This window comes from Mustela nivalis (genome assembly GCF_964662115.1).
Source record: "Mustela nivalis genome assembly, chromosome: 1".
Taxonomy (NCBI): domain Eukaryota; kingdom Metazoa; phylum Chordata; class Mammalia; order Carnivora; family Mustelidae; genus Mustela; species Mustela nivalis.
Genome location: NC_139020.1, coordinates 102,112,409 through 102,131,676, shown reverse-complemented (window position 1 = coordinate 102,131,676; position 19,268 = coordinate 102,112,409). Strand labels below are relative to the sequence as shown.

Here is a 19,268-nt window from a genome sequence, read left to right as displayed (position 1 = left end):
GTAATGGATATAGTACGTATAGTACAGGTGGTGTGTAGGGATGAGGCAGGTAAAGTTTTTATGTTGGTCTCTGGGAAAAGTCTGGGGAAAAATTGTCTTTCCACACATTGTAAAGTTTGGGCACATTCAATAAAAATCAGGTAAAACATACTTTAGAGGGTTCTAATATATGAGATCTGCGAGTTAATTATCCCATTTCACGAATCAAAACCTTAGTAGCTTGGAAGGTACAGAATAATAAAATCAGAAAACAAGTCAAATATCTTCTACTTTTGTAATGGCTAAAGCTAAGCAATACTCCTTGAGATGATTTTAGAAGAATTTAGTAATATTAGGCATATTATTAAAGATTTCTATGGATGGGGGTAAAATCTTTTAAAATTTATTACTAGAATGGAATAGAGTGTTAGCTGATAATTTTTAAATGCAATGTCACCCACGTAATATATAAACTGAAAATTTTTTGGAGGGGTGTCAATAAATGCATAAGCTCTGGGTTTGCTGAACTTCTGAAGGACATGTGCCTGTAATTGGCCTTTCTCATTTCTGTCTTGTTAACAAGTATATAAATAAGAGAAGGCTTCAGTAATTGGCTCAGAGTTACTAATGAATTAATTAACTTCAGTCTATTTTACCTAACCTTTAATAATAAGAGTCCTTTTTTTTTTTTTTTTTGGTTTAGCAATAGGTCTGACAGACTGAGAAAACAGACATGCAGCAAAGCTCTTGAAAATTAATGAGAAACGAGGAAAGAATCAATGTACATTCTGCTTGCAGAGAACTGACACAAAAAAGACACAATAAACCATGAACAAACACAGTCAGTTTAAAAAATAGGTTAGAAAAAGTGGGCAAATTCAATTATAGAAGTAATTAGAAGATATAGGGCAAGGCTGCCTTTTGGGACTGTGCCAGAAAACATGAATTAATATGAGTGAATAGAAAGAGCCCATGTAGTAATTAAGAAGCAATCACCTATGGCAATGAGTACCTGAAAACAGGCTGCAAACTATTAATTCAGTGATCAAAAATATTTTTAGATGATTAATATGGCAAATTTATTTTAAAAGACTAATTTCTGGAAAGATATCAAGACAATAGCACACTATTTGTTCCTCTGGCATTTATATAGCTAATTAAATTTTATAATTTGCAACAACAGTCATTATTATCTGAAAACAGGAAAGGCAATATTTCGCCTTTTTTTTCCATGGTGGTTCTAAAATCAATAAGTTAAATCCAACTCCCGCTGTCCTCCTGTAAGTGCCTAAGCCCTGATTGTTACATTCTTTCAATGCATATTTTTCTTATCCGTCTGTGTTTCTATAATTTTAAGCATCTGAATTAATGTACATATTCTCAGAGGTTTTATATATTTCCATACCTGGGCAGGGATTCCATACACTGTTTAATTTCAACACTATCAAATAAAAGCAGTTAAATGTACTATTTGTGCATCAAAGACTTTCTTACTTGGTCAACAGAGGTCTGTTACTTCAGTACACACCATTCTTTCCCCTAGAATACAAAGGCATAGACACGTTATGGTGAAGAGTGCTTTGCAACACACAGAAGGCTAATGGCTTCTGAAATAGGTGATTATCAGAGCCCCGTAGAGCAAGATGAGGGTCTGGCTGGTAATAAATAACCTCGCAATATGAATTATTCTATTTCCACAGCTTTAAGAAAAGCTACATTTCATTTGTTGATCAGAAAAGTCTGGAAAATGCTGTGTCTCTGGAAATAACAGGGAGCTACTAAAACTAATCACTGTGTCAGCAGGGAGTTATTGAGCACCTACTAAGGGCCCAAGATGCAAAAGTAAATCTTGAAATGCTAAGCTTGTAACAAATACACACGCGTGCGTGTGTGTGTGTGCGCATGCACACACACACATGCAATTTCCTTTTCAAAATCAATAAACAGAAACTTGTATTCCATGCTTAGAGATGTTAGATCTTTAATTACTAAAATTTGTTCACGGATTATTGCTTGTCTTGAGGTTAGGGTAGAAATAGCTGACGTACAAAACAAGATCGAAGTAGAAATGCTTCAGAAGTCCCGGTTGTAGAAGGCATGGAGGTAAGATTTGTACAGGTATTTGAGGAAAATAAAAATGAGAGATTTTGACAGGATACCAAATGAAGCAAATATTAGATTTGCCCAGTTCTTTCACTATCTATTTTTCTCTCATTTTCTTAAAACAACCAGGGTACTTCTGAGGAGAACACGTAAGAGAAGATCGCCTCTGGCAGAGGGCTCTCATTCTGAGTTTGGCTCGCGTTGTTAATAATGAAAACTTAAGTATGGCAACAGCGAACCAACAGCTCCTCCAGCTATATGCTGACAATGACAGAGCCCCCCGAGAGGCAGGCAATTGGGAACTAGTGAAGTGAGGACAGCTTAGAGGTGCGGGGGCTGAGAGGGGCCGCTAGCTGAACAGGGCCCACTCACCATGAAATGTTAATGTGTCAATGAAGGGGAAAAGCATGAATGAACCACAAAGAAACTGAAAGTGACTCAGCTGGTTGGAGATGGAATTTGGGCTCTTTGCCAAACTAAGGTGTTGAAGGGCACATACCCTACCGCCTAGGGAAAGGAAACGGGCTGCCCTGATTTTAGAAAGAGATATTATTTTGAGGAAAGAAGGCAAAGGCTCTTTTCTCCAGAAATCAACTTTCTTCCTTTTTTTTTTTTTCTTCTTTCCTTCTTCCCTGCCTTCATCCAACAAACATTATCCGCATTCCTACTTTTTCCCAGGCTTGAGGTTAGGAATGGAGAAAGAGCTCGAGAGGGAGAGTGGGATATGAAGATAAATGAGAAACAACCCCTCTTTCAAAGCTCCTTTTCTCGAGGAAGGACAGGTATAGGTAGATGTAGGCAACTACAATAAAAGATCATGGAATAAGTTGCAAAGGAGGGGAAGAGGTAAGCTGTAGAGGGAGAGCAGAGGAAATGGGCAATTAGTTGGGGGCTCTCACAGATCAGAGAAGGCTTTCATAGAGGAGGTGGCAATGAATTATGCCTACCTTGAAGAATCATAGGCAGGAAAGGAAGGAGAATTTCAGCTGAAGGAAACTTTCTCTTCCCCAACTCTCATCTCTAAACATCTTCTTTTTCAAATCAGATTATTTCAGGAAAACAAGGAGATAAGACACCCATGACCTGTGCATGTGGGGGTGGTAGTTGTATGTGGCAGGGAGGGATGAGAAGAAAGATTGGCTTGTATGGGGATTTCTCTTGAGCTTAGAATACATTCTCCTCATATATCAAACACTTGCCTTCTCCAGGTTAGCCTTTTTTTTTTTCATTATTTGAATGATATTTGGATCTTGTTTGGTTGGAAGGTGTGATCTTCCAATAGCTTCTATTTTTAAATAATTTTTTAAAGATTTTATTTATTTATTTGAGAGAGACAGTGAGTGAGCGAAAGCACGCGAGTTGGGGTAAGGGCACAGAGAGAAGGAACAAGAGAATCTCAACAGACTCTCCTTTGAGCACAGAGCCTGCCATGGACTTGATTTCATGACTCTGAGATCATGATCTGAGCTGAAATCAAGAGTTGGACCCTTAACTGACTAAGCCACCCAGGCACCTCTCCAATAACTTTTATATTTTATGTTTGATGGCTTTGTCATTTTTTGCCAATGATAAGTCCCTTATTGTAACTCATGCCTTGAGGGCTCTTGTGAATTTTCTGTATTCATAATGCATCCAATTATTTATGTTTTAATGTATCTTTTCCTTTTCTCATTAAATAAATACTTAAGTACTTACTATGTGGCAATATCCTGCTAGGTACAATTAATACTTTCCTTGCTTCTAGCTTCAAAACGATGCCATTTCTAATATGAATATGGAAATTATTTAAAGTGCATTGACTAAAATATCAGACAAATGCCTATGGTTCTATCTTATTCAGTGCTGAATATCAAAACCAATCTTGTTCTTAACTAATGTACTGGTAAGCCGGACCATGTATACCTGTTATTATTAGTTCTTAAGATGTTTTCAAAGAAAGGCTATAGAGACCAGCCCAGTTAAGGTAACTACAACAGGCTTATCTACAAATGGAGAATTTCAGACTGGCATGGGTCAAAAGTTTCCTACATACAAATCCAGGCTTATTTACCAGATATGCAAAATCTAGGTCTCTACATCTCTCCAGAGGTTAAGAAAGGAAAAGTAACTATCATGCATGAACATTAATTCATTCAGTGGATTTTTAAGTACTCTTCTAGGGACTGGGGATACGAAAATGATTAAAACATGAGTCTTGCCCTTAAGGAACTTACTCCCTCACGAAGTAGATAAGTCAGATAAGTAAATCAATTATTATAATATAGCTGTGATAAGGTATAAAAGCGCAGCATGGTATGAGAGCACAAAAGAGGGATATCTAAATTAGATTGGGACAGTGGGATAAGAGGATAAGATGCCAGAACTGAGTTTTTAGGAAAAAGAATTTCATTAGCTGAAGAATAGGAGCAAGGGAAGATGATGTATAAAATGGCACGATGAGCTTGGGAATGTCTTTTTTGCAGATATATAAAGTTTTGGCTCCATATTAAATAAAAGAAGGGTGGGATGGTCAGACAGACCAGGCTAGCATAGACCAGGCCCTCTCTGAGGTTTTCTGTTCCTTGACTCATTCCTTTTTTCCTAACTTCTTTTCTTCCACCCGGAGTTTCTGGATAGAGCTATACAGACAGTCTAGTCTGTGGACATTTCGGAATTTGAAAGCTGCTGGCCTCAAGAGTGCTGCTGGGGTATGTCCGCTGGGCATTCATGCTAACAATCCAGGTGAGAGCCCAGAAAAAGAGCAATGGGTGTGATCACAGTACACATGTGTGTGTTTCGTGAAGTTGTTGACATCTATGGAAATGATTCTTTTTTTTACGCCAATATTTTCTTTTGTCTGAATTCAGAGCCTTGATTGAATAAGTAGCTACTCTCAAAGACCTCAACATATTTTCTAGCCAGGCAACATCAAGAAATGGAACAAAGACTATTCTCAGGATCAAATGTTTATTAGGAATGTCCACTCCTTTTATGAATTCTCTGCCCAGCTAACTCCCACTCATCCTTCAGGAATAAGCTTAACTGACTTTTTTTTTTTTCCTCTGAGGAGTTTTGCCTGACCTATTGTGTTAGGTCGTATCCCTCTATTCCATGCTTTCTTAGTACCCTGCAATCTTCCTTTGCAGCACTCAATAGGACTCTGATTAAATCCCGAACTTCATAATAAATGCTTTCACATTAGACTCTTTAGGTAGAATGTTCGCTTCATGAGGACAGCAACTCTACAGTGCCTAGCTAGCAGCATTCCTGGTTCATAATAGGTGCTTAACAAATATTTTTGGAATGACTCATTTACTCTTTATCCCACTTTGTGTGCAACTCAAAAACAACAAATTGCAATGCAGCAGAGATGCTATGTAAAACCGGGTTTCTAGATCTGAGGGATGGCTGGAATTCTCAGAAGTCTCTTAAAACTGACATGGTCTTCTTGGAGAGTTCAAATGATGGTACTAGGTTATCTCCTCTTATTGCTCTCTCTGGCTTCTTCCTATGGAATTTTGTCTCAAAATGAATCCAACATCTTCCCCTTCATCTGTGTCAAGGCATCTTTATTGTTGCAATGAATTTTCCTCAGGCCAGCGCTTCCTTCATTACTGAGTGCCAAATATGCTGTTCACCATGCCAAGCACTTGGAATAAAAACATGAAAGGCACTGACCTTTTCAGGAAAACAGCAGGCAGCCATGGGAGGGGCAAGGCTGGAGAGGTATCATCATTCTCCAGAGAAACACTGCCTATAATTATGTCACAAGAACACTGCCCTTATAGCTTAAAGGATTTGATCTCTGTTAAAGTGCCTATCACCCCAGAAATCATAACTATTTTTAGCTGTTACCAACCACCTTTACCTTCATATGAATGAAGGATCTGAGAGCAGGTTTTGGCCCAGAGGGTAGAGGGACAGGGAATAAGGTCGCTGAGAGGGAAAGGGAGAGGGACAAGATGTGGCAGTAAGCTGGGAAAGGGTTAAAGAAGAAGGAGCTAGAGCAACAGAACCTAAGGTAATAGAGACAAGGCAATGCTTGATGAGTCAACAGAAGATAGGCGTTCTTCAAACTGGCTGAGGGCTCATCCTACCTTAGGCTGTTTCTTTAGGTAGCTAGCAATTTCTGGTTGAAAGAAGTTTACAAAATAGGAAACAGATGGCTCCAGATGTTTAGAGTTGATGTCAATCCCAGTGACACTATTCCACTCTAGGGCTTCATAGGAAGAACAAACCAAATGTAATTTTCTTTTCCTTTCCTACCACTATGAATTCAAGAGGATTTCCATTTTCCAGAAATGTTGTAACAAGGACACATATCTAGTTTCCAAAGGTTTCATGTGAGCTTGAGCTTAGATGTATATGCTGTGTTCTCTTACATACGCCAAACACTTTTTTTTTTTTTTTCAATCAAAGAAACTCCACTGGACATAAATGGGTCAGGAGAACTAGTGATGATGTTTCAAAAGAGGACACATACCATACTGGTGTCTGAATACTAAGATTCTTTCCTATGTCTGTGAGTATAATGCTTGCTTACACATACTTGCAAAGAACACAATTAGCATACTAATTTGATTCTCTATCTAATGAATGGAAGATTCTTTTGACACAGACAGCTGTCCATGAATAGCGAGGGTGACCCTTGGTCAGTTTTCCATCTGTCTTAGAGTAAATGTCCAGACTTAGATATACATTAGCTGTATGACCTCAGGGCAGCCCTCTTACGTGGCTGTTTGTCAGTATCTTCATCTGTAAAATGGAGGCACATCTAATACCTGCCTGATGGGGTTGTAATGAGGATTAAGTCAGTACTTTACTCACAATAGACATCCTATATTATTTTTTTTAAACTCTGCTCTGAATCTGTCTATTCTGAGGAAGTTTGTAGTAGGCCCAGAACTCTCTACTTTGATCTGCCTCTAGAGAATGAGAAGTAGAGAAAGGTTTTACTGAATCAGTTCTGAGACAATTCTGTAGCTGTGGAGAAGTCACCACTTCTCTTGTCCTTGACTCCCAGGGGTATAGGCTTCAAGGACAGATGCACAGAGACAGGCAGGGAGTGACTACTGTCTGGACATGTGTTAGGCCCATCTCCAGTGTCCCCAGCAGCTCTCAGAATACCAGGCTGACAAATCTAAATAACACCAGTTACAACTGTATCACCACAATTTTAGCATCTCTCTCTAGACTGAGCTCCCTCTCCCACCCTTTTCCCTTCCTTAGACTAGTGGTTCTCAACCTTGGTTGCACATCAGAATTATCTGTGGAGCTTTAAAATATTGATACCTAGGACCCATTCTCAGAGATTCTGATTTAACTTGTCTGCGATATAGGATCACTATTGGCCTTTTCTTTTTTTTTTTTTTAAGATTTTATTTTAAGCAATCTCTACACAACATGGGGATCAAACCCACAACCCTGATATCAAGAGTCACATACTCCCCTGACTGAGCCAGCCAGACACCCCCAGTATTGGCCTGTTTCTTTATTTAACAATTTTTTTTAAAAAAAATTTACTTGTTTATTTGAGAGAGAGAGCAAGCATGTGGGTGGGGCAATGGGCAGAAGGAGAGGGAGAGAGAATCCTCAAGCAGATTCCCGGCTGAGCATGGAGCCTGACTCGGGCCTGGAATCCAGGACCCTGAGATCATGACCTAAGCCGAAATGAAGAGTCGGACGCTTAATTGACTGAGCCACCCAGGCACCCCAATTTTGTTTTCAATGTAAAGTCCAAGTTAACACATGCCAATAACATAACCAATAAAAAGACAAACATTTCATCATGACCCATAAAATGAATTTCATGTTGTTAACAGTATTTGGTTTCTTATGCTTATTTAAATCCTAGTTTAATGTAAACATACTCTGCCCTGCCCCATAAACTCGAGGCTATTGAACCCATTGGGTGCGAGGGGGGCACCAGGCTGAAAGGGGCAGAGCAGTACCATTTAGTCCTGTCATTTGCACAAAGATTCCAAAGAACCAGAGTTGATTCAGAGCACCCTCTCAGACCTTGGGTTGGCCCCAGGAATCTAAGCATCTCTTATCATCTATTAGTTCTGCCACTTTGGTTGCCAATTTGATGAAGTAGATAGTTTTCAACCCCAGTGTCATGATCTCTGGTGTGTCATAATCAGCTGTGATTGAAATATGTTATAAGAAACATAAAATAGGGACACCTGGGTGGCTCAGTTGGTTGGACGTCTGCCTTCGGCTCAGGTCATGATCCCAGGGGGTCCTGGGATCGAGCCCCACATTGGACTCCTTGATTAGCAGGGACTCTGCTTTTCCCTCTCCCTCTGCCTGAAGCTATTCCTGCTTGTGCTCTCTCTCTGTTAAATAAATAAAATCTTAAAAAAAAAAAAAAGAAATGTGAAATAGTAATAAAGCTCTGGGGTTTCTACACAACCTATTTAAGAATGAATTCCAGCAAGCTCAGGGTTATCCTTATAATAGCACTGCTTTCACTCACTTGCACTACAATACACTGTCCTGAACGAGGGAACATGGAGGACCTACAGTTCCTATGAGGGACTATCATTTGACATGAGTGTCCCTGTGGAACAAAGGTTGGGAGTTTGCACAAACCAACCGCCCAAGTCAAAGAAGTTCCTCACTGGGCCTCAAGTTTGCAGCAGTGCATACTAATGGGGATGAGGAGAGGGCAGGACAAAGGGGCCTCTCTGTTTTCTGGTGCCTTGTCTCTTTTTGGGGGACAGAGAAGACCTTGTTTTTTCACATTGGAGAAGGAAGCTTGTTTACAAGGTCACATCTTAAGCCATCTCCTAACTGAACATGGAAAAAACATCTTAAGTAATTCTGCCAATCTTTTCTCATCACAAAAATTTGGTTTATAAACACGTCAAGTGTAAACAATATTTTTAGGAAAAATAAGGACAAAAGTATTACGTACTTGGGGGCGGGTGTTCTACTGATACTTGGAATAACTGTGATCCAACCAGTACTCTTAATGTCTTCTGCTGAATTTGAAGAAATGGGGTACTTCATTTAGTCGTTTTTTGTTTGTTTGTTTGTTTGTTTGTTTTTGTTTTTGTTTTTGCTTTTCATTTGCTAACCAAACTTTCTAGTTGCATAAAAAGAGTAATTACCAGTTGGGTAATTGAGGCCAATGCTTTTTTTTTTCCTTTTCCAGGTTCCTGAGCAGAAGTGAAAATTAGGAGGTTTGATGACAAGGCTTGGAAAAGGGAGAAGAGCTGGGGAGAAATACAGTAAGCACTCAATAAATGGTTGTTGGTAGTTATTAGGTGGTGATGGCATGGTTAACAAATCTTTCTTAAGAAATACTTTCAAAGCTGTGAAGTACAAAAGGTAACATACTACCTTGGTTTTCATGAGCTCCAAGTATTTTGAATATAATTATGACTTTTTGCGCTCAGAGTAATTTTTTTTCTAATAAGTAATTTTGAAGCAAAATAAAGGAAGAGATATTTATGAAGAGCTTAGTATACTCAAATTGAAAGTGAGCCTTGTTTTTAATTTTCCTGGTTTACAACAAATTACTTAATTGTTATATATTTTAGTGCCTCAATTTTCATTTCAATATTCCAACTTATTAGTGAGTAATAAACATGGAATCCTTGAAGTTAAATGGACAAAGTATCAAGTAAATTTAAGACCTTATTTTGTAGAACGATGGATCAAATTGGGCAAATACACTTAAAATATATTTAGAAGATTAGATTCCTCATGGTTATTTGGCAAATGAAGTGAAGGGCCACTTCCAGATTTCAAGCCAAAGGGTGATGGCCTCTTATTACTGTCTATTAGTAGTAATAATTCTATTAGTAACAAAGAGTCTCCGAAAATTCATGGACGACAGTTTGAGAATGAATTGCTCACCAAGAGAAAATCAGAAATATCTGTGTGTGTGTGTTTCCTTAACCTTTCAAAGCAGCCAGCTGTCCTAACTTCCCACAATCCATGCCAAAGGGCTACTTCCTGAGGGCAAATTCTGCAAGGGACCAGTCTGACACTGACCTCTGTCGTACTACTCATGGTGAAATGTGGTGTTTTCCTTTCCCTCCATCTCTTGCTCTGTATATTACACTGCTATTTTATTTCATGTTGCTTTTTATTTTACACTGACCCTAGCCTTTTGGTGTCAGTATATGAAATCTCAGTTTTTCATTCTGTCGATCATTTCTGGCTCTGTGGTCTTAGATCCATCACTTTTTACTGAGCTTTTATGTCACTAGAGACAGCTTTGCATTTTAATAAAGTTTCCAATCCTCCAGGGCCCTCTCCCCTGAAACAGCTCCAGCTCCCCAGGGCTGCTGAAGAGTTGAGCAGAGAGAGTAGAAGCTTTTGTGGACAGTGATGCTGATGGCAGATAACTCCAGCTGTCATTACAAGATCATCCAGATAAGGAGGGGACAATCAAGTAGGGCTTATGGTCCACTTGAGTTTTTCTGATTGTAAAACCAGCCATTTTTCAATTTAAATAATTTAAGGATTCCAGCTTCTCTATACTCTAAGGCTCATTTAGCCTCTTATTAGCTAACTGTTTCTCCAGTTCAAGAGGTGGAAGGGAAGAGTGCAGATTTTTTGTTATTGTTAATTCACAGCAGTGGGTAGTGGCGTGTAAATAAAAAATAAGCCGAACAGATTTGGTGAGAAGAGAGAATAGAAATCCATACAAGTAAACATACGTCATTTTAAAAAGTTAATTAAAAGGAATAAAAAGGATAAGCACTGCCTGGCCTACCCGTATTATTAATAGGCAAATGACAGAAAGGAGGAGGAATTGGAAAATGGATTCCCAGCTAACTAGAAAAAGAAAATAGACTAACATTAATTCTTAATTTTAATTTGAAAATCCCAAATTCTCTCCTAATTCCTTTCCTCATTGTATTCTGATAATGATCTTATCTCACATTGTTCCCATTGAAGGAAAAGCTGGGACTGGCAGGAGAGAAAAAGCAAAATGAAGTTGCAGTGTTCCAGAGGATTCAGCTCAGGACCCACGTAGACAATCACCTGGGACACATCCCTGTCAGCACATACAGCCAGGAAACCATAGCCACCAAAAAAGGTCTTCCTTCTCTTCCTTCAATTTAATTCTCTTTTTAAATTTTTCTCTTCAATTTTGCACCCTTCTCTTCTCAAATCTCTGGGACCAAAGGCCGGTAACCTTTACCACATTTCTTTTCAAGTGGTATATACAGGAATTAGCCTGCAAGTCACTCACTTCCATACAAGAGAAAGGGACATGAAGGCATGGTCTACTAAGAAGGTGGGGCTTTTCTTGAAATTTTCAGGAATATCTTTTGGACTGTGTCCAGTTGATCTGTATGAGTATCCTAGGGATGGGACACGTCTGGAGAACCAAGCAATGTTCATGCCTCTGGGCTGGTCTTTTGTTTAGGAGACATGTGCTGCTCACATGAAGGCACAAATTTTCAGCATAAAGGTCAAAGCCTTAGAGAGAAGCTTGGATAGCTAATTAGAGAAAATATTTCCTAACAGAGGTAGGACCCATGGTTACTACCACGAGCTGACAGTGCTAGAGAGCTACGCTTTGAATTATCAGAAAAATAATGATGACACGCAGACCAATGACCAGTCTTCAGTTGACACTGGAAAGAAATCTTGTGTGGAAGGTAAGTAACATCAACAGCTAAGGAGTTACACTAGAAGAAAAGACTAGGAAACCCTGTTTTCTTTCCCTCCTACATTCCCTCCTTCCTCTCTTGCTTTCTTTTCTTTCCCATTTCCCTCTTTCTAAATAAGAGAAGCCCATCTTTGGATTACTAGTGAATTATCATGGATCAATTGCTGATGCATAAGTAGACCTCAGGCAAATCTGGAATATCTCTATTCAAAGAGCAAACTGTAAACTTCAAGACTGGTGTTCTGCTCCCCCCACCCCCTTCCTCTTTCCTCATTTTAGAATAGGGAAAACAAAACAAACAACCAGATAAACTGAGTGTCAGAAATAGCAAATACTGCGTTTGCTCCTTGTATTTCCTTTTTCTTTTTTAGGCAATGGGATTGTAAACTCTGTAAGGTCAGGGGCCCTGATACATTTACCCAGTACTGCATTTAGGCACATTTAACACTGTGCCTAAATATTTGTTGAATGATTGAACTAATGGGATATCCATTAATATTCTATCCACAAGATGTGGATAAAGAATTGGTAAATCAGAGCCACATGCAGATTGCCTTACAGGTCTCCCCCTGCCTTGATTTAATCTGCCAAAGTTCTATTAGAGGAGATTTTAAAAAATGTGTTCTACAAAACATCAGCTCTGAAGAATAAAAATCATTTTTTTTTTTTTTTTCCAAAAAAGAAAGAGAGAGTCTATGGAAAATTAGTTTGGGATACTCTGTAGTATCAAAGAGATCTTTACAGTATGATCTTTCAGAGTTTTTCAAATACAAATTTTCCCTGTGAATTTCACAGGGAGGAACATAGCATGCTACATTTACAAAAATTATTTGACCATTCGAGAAAGACAACTATCATATGATCTCCCTGATATGAGGAAGTGGAGATGCAACGTGGGGGGGTTGAGTAGGAAAAGAATAAATGAACCAAGATGGGATTGTAAGGGAGACAAACCATAAGTGACTCTTAATGTCACAGAACAAACTGAGGAGGGCGGGGGGGGGGGTGGTGGTAGGGAGAGGGTGGTGGGGTTATGGATATCGGGGAGGGTATGTGCTGTGGTGAGTGCTGTGAAGTATGTAAACCTGGCAATTCACAGACCTGTACCCCTGGGGCTAATAATACATGATATGTTTATAAAAAAATTAAAAAATTAAAAAAATTTATTTGACCATATTCCTCTTTTAGTTGGCACAGCTTATGGAACACTATAAAATATGTCTTGGGGAAAAGTAGCATTTTAATTCAGCTTTACATTCTTTAAATCATCTTTCTTTTGGATTTAAGTCCCAAGTAATTTTTTCCACTGAGAAAGATATCACCAGGCACAATAATGGAATGTACAGGTAGTTAACACTATGAACTTGACACTTAAAAATATTATGATAGTAAGTTGTATATCATGTATTTTTTTTTACCACAACTAAAAATTAAAAAAAAAAAACTCCCTAAATATTATTTTGCTAAGTAATAAGTGAATCAGTATTTTACCTAAGGGCTGTAATGGTACACCCAAACTTAACAGGATTAAATGGCTTGGTTTTGGTCGACATGCTGCTCAATTGCATTCACTACCTAGATACTCTATCCTCCATAACATCTTGATTTTGAACATGGGGCTATGGATTTCTTAGTGTGCGTTTTTAGTAATATAGCTCAGGATGACTACATAAAAAGACCAGTGACTGTACGTATAGGGAAAGTTTATTGTAATTTAGTAGGGTGAACTTGAGACCAAGAGACAAGAGACCAGGATACAAAACTGACATTGTCACTGACTTAGCACCGCATCCTAAGTAAACACTGCTTTCTTTATCTATAAGATGGCCTCAGTCAACAATTTTTTACTTTTTTGTCTCCAACATGAGATTCCCTTCTTCCCAGGAACTCTAATAGTCACAGCAGATAAAAGCAGAGATGCTCTGGTCTCAAGAAGATGGGAGGCCAAGCGGGAGGCCTTATGACCCTGAGTATCCCCAAAGAGCCTAACAGCTCAGGGGAACACAGTTTGAAAACCATGAGTTTAGCTAATCTTTAGGATTCTTTCCAAGTCTTACTTCTGCCACCAGGAATTAAGACTGCAGTAGAAAAGAGTACTTATGTGTCCATATTTAAGCTTCTAATTTTATACTGACCCCCAGAGAATTCAGTTCTTCTAGAATATAGAACCCTGCCATACTATGCGTGGCAAGCACCTTTTGAATGTCAACATTTATTTTAGATTAAAAAAATAAAATAGAGAAAATATTACCAGAATATACTCTTCCCTCACTCCTTTTATGGATACATTTCAAGATATAGACTTGATGGTAATTTAAAATTGAATGCAAATATTGTCATTGAAAAGTTGCCCATTTATATGGTTTTCTCAGCCCTTCTTAGTTTTTAATGGGCAAGGTTTTGCTAAAAACAAAAAGTGTTAATTACATAAATATGCGTATTCTTTTCAAAGCATTACACTATATTATGGTTAAAAAACAATAGAGAAATGAATGCAAAACTATTTCAACAAAAACACTGCTTCTTGAGCAGCTTTTAAAATTATGACATGTTTACTGGGAAAATGCATTACTCATGACAGGGTTACAAAAGCAATATTAACCTTCTTGAAATTTAATAGCAAAGTCAGACATGTAAAAATCAGTACCAGACGTGGTAACATAACTACTTTTGTTAAGATTGTACATTGGATAAAACAGATATTTAAAGCTATATTAAGATGTGGGTAAATAAAGAGTCCGTTAGAAGATTCCCAACACACAAGCATCACAACCAAAATCATCATGCAGATTGTTCTAAAGATAGCATCCATGGAAATAAAAAATTGTGTGCTTTCTTTTGCTCCTATTATTTTGGACACTTTGCTTTTACAATTTTGTACAGGGTGTCAGAAATTAAATTTGTCCTTAAAGATACATATGTCTATCTTTTGGGGCAGTCATTTGCTACACTGACAAGTTACCAAACGCTTTCATTGTATCTAATGTGTGACTAATGAGTGATTGTAATCTGTAATCAAAGAGGATGTTTGCTTCTGCAAAAAAATATAATTTACCCCAAAATAGCATTGATAATAAGCCAAAATGTAGTGCAAACTGCAAAGTAGTGGTTAAAAATGTGTGATTAAAATATAGGCTATAAAATTGCACTTATCATCAAATGCAAGTTTGATTTATAAAATATTTTTTTCTGAAATTTATCTTGTTGCTATAGTTTTATCATATAATCCATTACTTGCCTAGGCATGCTTAAAAGAGATTCACATTTTAAATTATTTTATTGTTTTTGTTTAAAAGGTGCTCACCCTTTAAATTATTGTTTTTGTAACCTTAAGATATTTCATTAAAATCTCTCAAGGAGTTTTTACTTATTTTAGAGAATGTGAGCTTGAGACATACTAAAAAAACAAAGGTCAAAAGTCATAAAGGATAATAGCTGATGGTTTTGATAATGCTAATTATATATTACTGAGAATAAAGCTAGAGAAGGAAATATGAATACTCAAGAAAGATAAACATCCCAATGCTGGATTAAAAAAAAAAAAAACAATGAAAAAAACTCTTAAAATGTCTTTGTACTTCACTGTCATAATTCAAAGACATAATGAAGCCTGAATTAAAAATGTCAGTTTCTGTGAGTGTTGATAACTTGGTTCTTTGTTGGGCAAGTCAAAATGTGTCTGTTTGATAGGCAAAAATGACAGACTAAAAATGGAGAAGTTGGATCTAAAAAAAGAAACACACACACACGCACGCATGCACGCACACACACGCACACACACACACATACACACACATGACTTTAAAAAAGGTCCATAATGTACTTGAAGGAGAAGACCTGTAGGGTAGGAGGCAATATCTTTAGGAAGTCACCGAGCAGCACTAAAAGGCAGTGTCCATGGCCAATCAAAACGATTTCTGTGACTGCTGGGGCTCTTGCATCTCCGTCTTTACACTAGACTGGAAACCCTTTGTACTAATTACCAGACTGTACCAGATTTTCTGGTTCAGTTCAATCCTATAATTGACTGACAGTGATGGGCAAGGAAGGGGAAAAATTCAAGCTCACCACTGCAAGCAGAGGGTCAGAAATGGTTTCACAGAGAGCTGGTCACAGCCTGGCACTAAAAGCAGGGTTAAGCAAGCATCATCAGCATTTTCTTCTAATTCTCAGGTTAAAAAGGAAGTGAGGAAGAAAAAACAACAGACCATGACTGCTCTCATCTCACAGACCAATTCTTAGCATGCAACCATTTTACATAAAATGAACAGAGAATAGCTTCAAGTATAAATGGCAATGTTAGATGTCAATGATTTTTATTTTGCTTTGGGGAAGTAGGTATATATATAGGTTTGTCTCCAAAACTCAAATAAAGGTCATCTTGCTCAAGTTCAACAGTCTTTTTTTTTTTTTTTTTTTTTTTTTTTTACAGAAACTGAGAAAAACAATGCTGCTATTTCATTCCTAGGCTGACAAATCATAAAAGGCAAATTTAGAAAGCCTATGGGCAGTTGAATAATCAAAATGAAGCATTTGAAAGCCCTTAGCATCATAATCCTCACATCCTTTGCTTGTTTTAACTCACTGATTTGGATTTAGTGAGTGTCCTTAGTAATAAAATGGCTGTCCATGAATCCATACTTTTTAAAATAAAAGCTTGAGTAATAGTTTACATGAACTTAAGAGTTATTGCATTAAAAAAAAAAAAATAGAACACATTGAGCACTGGATGAAAGACTTTGTCGGCTGACCATCACTTGTTATTTACTTAGAACTGTTCTCCACCCACTTTATTTCTAACCAAAAGAACAACTCTAGCTTTACTACACCAAACATTAAAAACACAGGTGCCAGAAACAGGGTCAAAATGAGAACTCAGGCCATTCGGTAGGCAAGTGAGAATTATGTACTATCATGTTGAGGTCAATTGACTTGAAATTTAATCACAGGTTAAGCCCCTTTTCTTTCCAGGCTAAAGAGTAAGCAACACCTGTGCCAGCGACGGCTCACATTGCACTTGACATAGCAGCCAGTTCAATTTTTAGTTACAAGTCAATTACTTACTGGAACAGAAAGGGAACATTTCATTCATTCCATGGATGGCCACTTTTCCGGAGAAACCTGTCAGGCTTTCTTTCTCAGAAAAAAAAAAAAAAAAGAAAGAAAGAAAGAAAAGAGAAGAAAAAGTAAAAGTTAAAAATAAATGATATGCTGCAAAGTTCTAGAGCTAGGCCAGCACTCTACAGCAGAGAAGTTGTGCAAATAGCTTACCTTCCAAACACTGAACAGGGCTGTCGTGCAAATGAGGCCTATCCCAGCTGATAAGTCCTGGGATTTTCCTCATCAGAGAATCAAAACAAGGTGAAATGATAATAGGTGATGTACACCTGAGAAGAGGGCCAGCTGACTGCATGAAAGGAGAGCGCAAATGAGTAAACTGTCTTCCCCCAGCTACAGTCAGCCCTTGTGCAAGGGGAGTTTCAAATGCACTGGCTATAGACTTTTGTCCAAAGCTGTGGTTCTTTTTTTTTTCTTTTTTTTTCTTCTTTCTTTCTTTTCTTTTCTTTTCTTTTTTTTTTTTTTTTTCCTTAGTGAAGCTAGATTAGTTCATACAAAACTCAACAATACAGCACTGAAACCCATTGTTGATATTCAACATTTTTCACATAGCGGAACAGAATAGACAATACGGTATCTAGGAAACCATGGGCTGGATTACAAACTGATGATATCTCATCCTTCTGGGGGCCTGTAATCCTTTTTATTACCTACCACAGTAAAAAAAAAAAAAAAAAAAAAAAAAAAAAAATCACCGTGTGTGGGGGGAACTCTCTCAGAATAAATCAATATCATTGCAACTCTTAGGAAAATAGGATAAATTAAAATGAAATCTTGCGTATAACACTAGATCTCAAAATGCCATTTGCCCATTTGCCTTTTATGCAAGTTAATGATTTTAAAACTTATTCTAACATTTATGTGAGTTACCAGACATTTTAAAAATTAAATTATGTGTAGATATTTGCTTAATAGTATTCAAAATTAGTCTGGACTTTTAGTTTCTTATGACAAATACCTGGAAAGTTATTTATTTTAAAGTGCCAATAGTGAGACTAAGGCATGAATACAATCATTACTTTGTTCTAAAATACATGTCTCATGTTACTGTAAGTTATATTTATTTCCTCCACTAAGAACACACTGGAATTAAAGATTTTTTTCGCTTACTTACCTGATACCCAGTTTAATAAAACAAAATTTTCACTTTTTTAATCCCATGCCATTTTTTTTCATTTTTAAAAAAATACGTTTCCTGATTATGTGTAACCGCAAAGCCATCCTTTACAAGGAAATTATGCCTATTCACCTTTTTGAAAATCTGGTCCAATCCCTTTTATAATGCAATCCAGTTCCCATAGTTTTCTTAAGCCTACAAATGGTCTAGGTAGCCACAGAAGTGATTGTTCCTACCAGTTTCTTTTCATCACTTCTGCAATTGACCAATTGACAACTGATTGATGGTTATCTTTTCACTTCAACAATGAAAGAAATTACCATCACTATAGCTATGTACAGTAAATGCCTCCAGAGTAAATTACATGATTCTAAAATTCTCCTTAGCTCACTTAGTAAAACATCAACACAAAAAAGTTTCTTTTTGCGCCTCCTTTCCTGTACCACAGATTTGGCCTTTTCTGTCAGCTGCAGAAAAAGAACTTGACAGCTTCTTTAAAAAGAGGAATATAAAGGAACTTGAATAAAGGATGGCACTGGGCCTGTCTCAAGCAAGTGGCCATTCTTTGCACTTGGAAAAAAATTAGGCATGTGAGCACAGATAAGCCCTATAAGAATACTCTACAGACTATTCCCAGTGACCTTGAGATTCTCTTTCCTTCCTTAACCATTCTGGAACATTGGAGCATCAACGTAGATTCTGAACACGGATTTGCCAACTTATTTTGAGTAGATGTTGTTTCTTGTTGAAAAGAGAAGCATCCTTAAGGAAACATTCTTAAATTTTTAAACTCCCTTACTGCCCTGCAAAGTCTCCCCTGCTCTTTCCAAAGGTGCTCAAATAAGCGCCATTATGCACCTGTCACCTCCATTCATTATGATATGTTGATGGACAAAACCTTTAAATTCTACCCTCAAACCTAAACTTACTGTAAATGTGCATTTTACTCTCATAGGAAAGCCCTGGATCTTGTCAAGGAAGGGGAATTCAAACATTTTTTCTCTCTTTCTTGAATTGAAGTTATTTTTCTTTTTTGTGTGTGAAGTAAATACACTTATGAAAGATTCAAGGGGTTTACTTTCTTGCCCTTTCCCCACTACCCCCTCTTAAGATCACCTTTTTTAAAGTGAGAAACACACCCAAATGGACAGGAAACATAAGATTTTGCACTATTTCCCTTGAAGTTTTAGATCCATAAAATGTGTTACTGAGTATCACAAGATAAAGTGATTCATTGTTTTATTATGTAGAATGACATGGTACTCTTTGGAACTTTTCCCACTCTATCAATATTAGGAAGTTACAGAGCAATGAAGGAAAGTGGATTCTATTCTT

At 37.5% G+C, this 19,268-nt stretch overlaps 1 protein-coding gene and 1 long non-coding RNA gene across 3 annotated transcripts in view; one reads left to right on the top strand and one right to left on the bottom strand.

Annotated features, from left to right (window-relative positions):
* The window catches only part of LOC309871580 (uncharacterized protein), a gene marked incomplete at its 5' end in the record, with an annotated part of 709,738 nt that overhangs the window by 102,181 nt on the left and 588,289 nt on the right, over positions 1-19,268 (bottom strand). The window contains 2 exons of one of the 2 annotated variants that reach the window (XR_014315356.1): positions 16,763-16,831; positions 16,970-17,193. Of the gene's footprint in view, positions 1-16,762; positions 16,832-16,969; positions 17,194-19,268 lie in introns of those variants that run through there. The other variant, XM_082744737.1, reaches the window with a different exon arrangement.
* LOC309871618 overlaps positions 1-19,268 on the top strand; it is a 110,795-nt gene that overhangs the window by 60,940 nt on the left and 30,587 nt on the right. The window contains exon 2 of the long non-coding RNA XR_014315381.1: positions 9,221-9,296. This is a non-coding gene — a long non-coding RNA (uncharacterized lncRNA). The remainder of the gene's footprint in view (positions 1-9,220; positions 9,297-19,268) is intronic.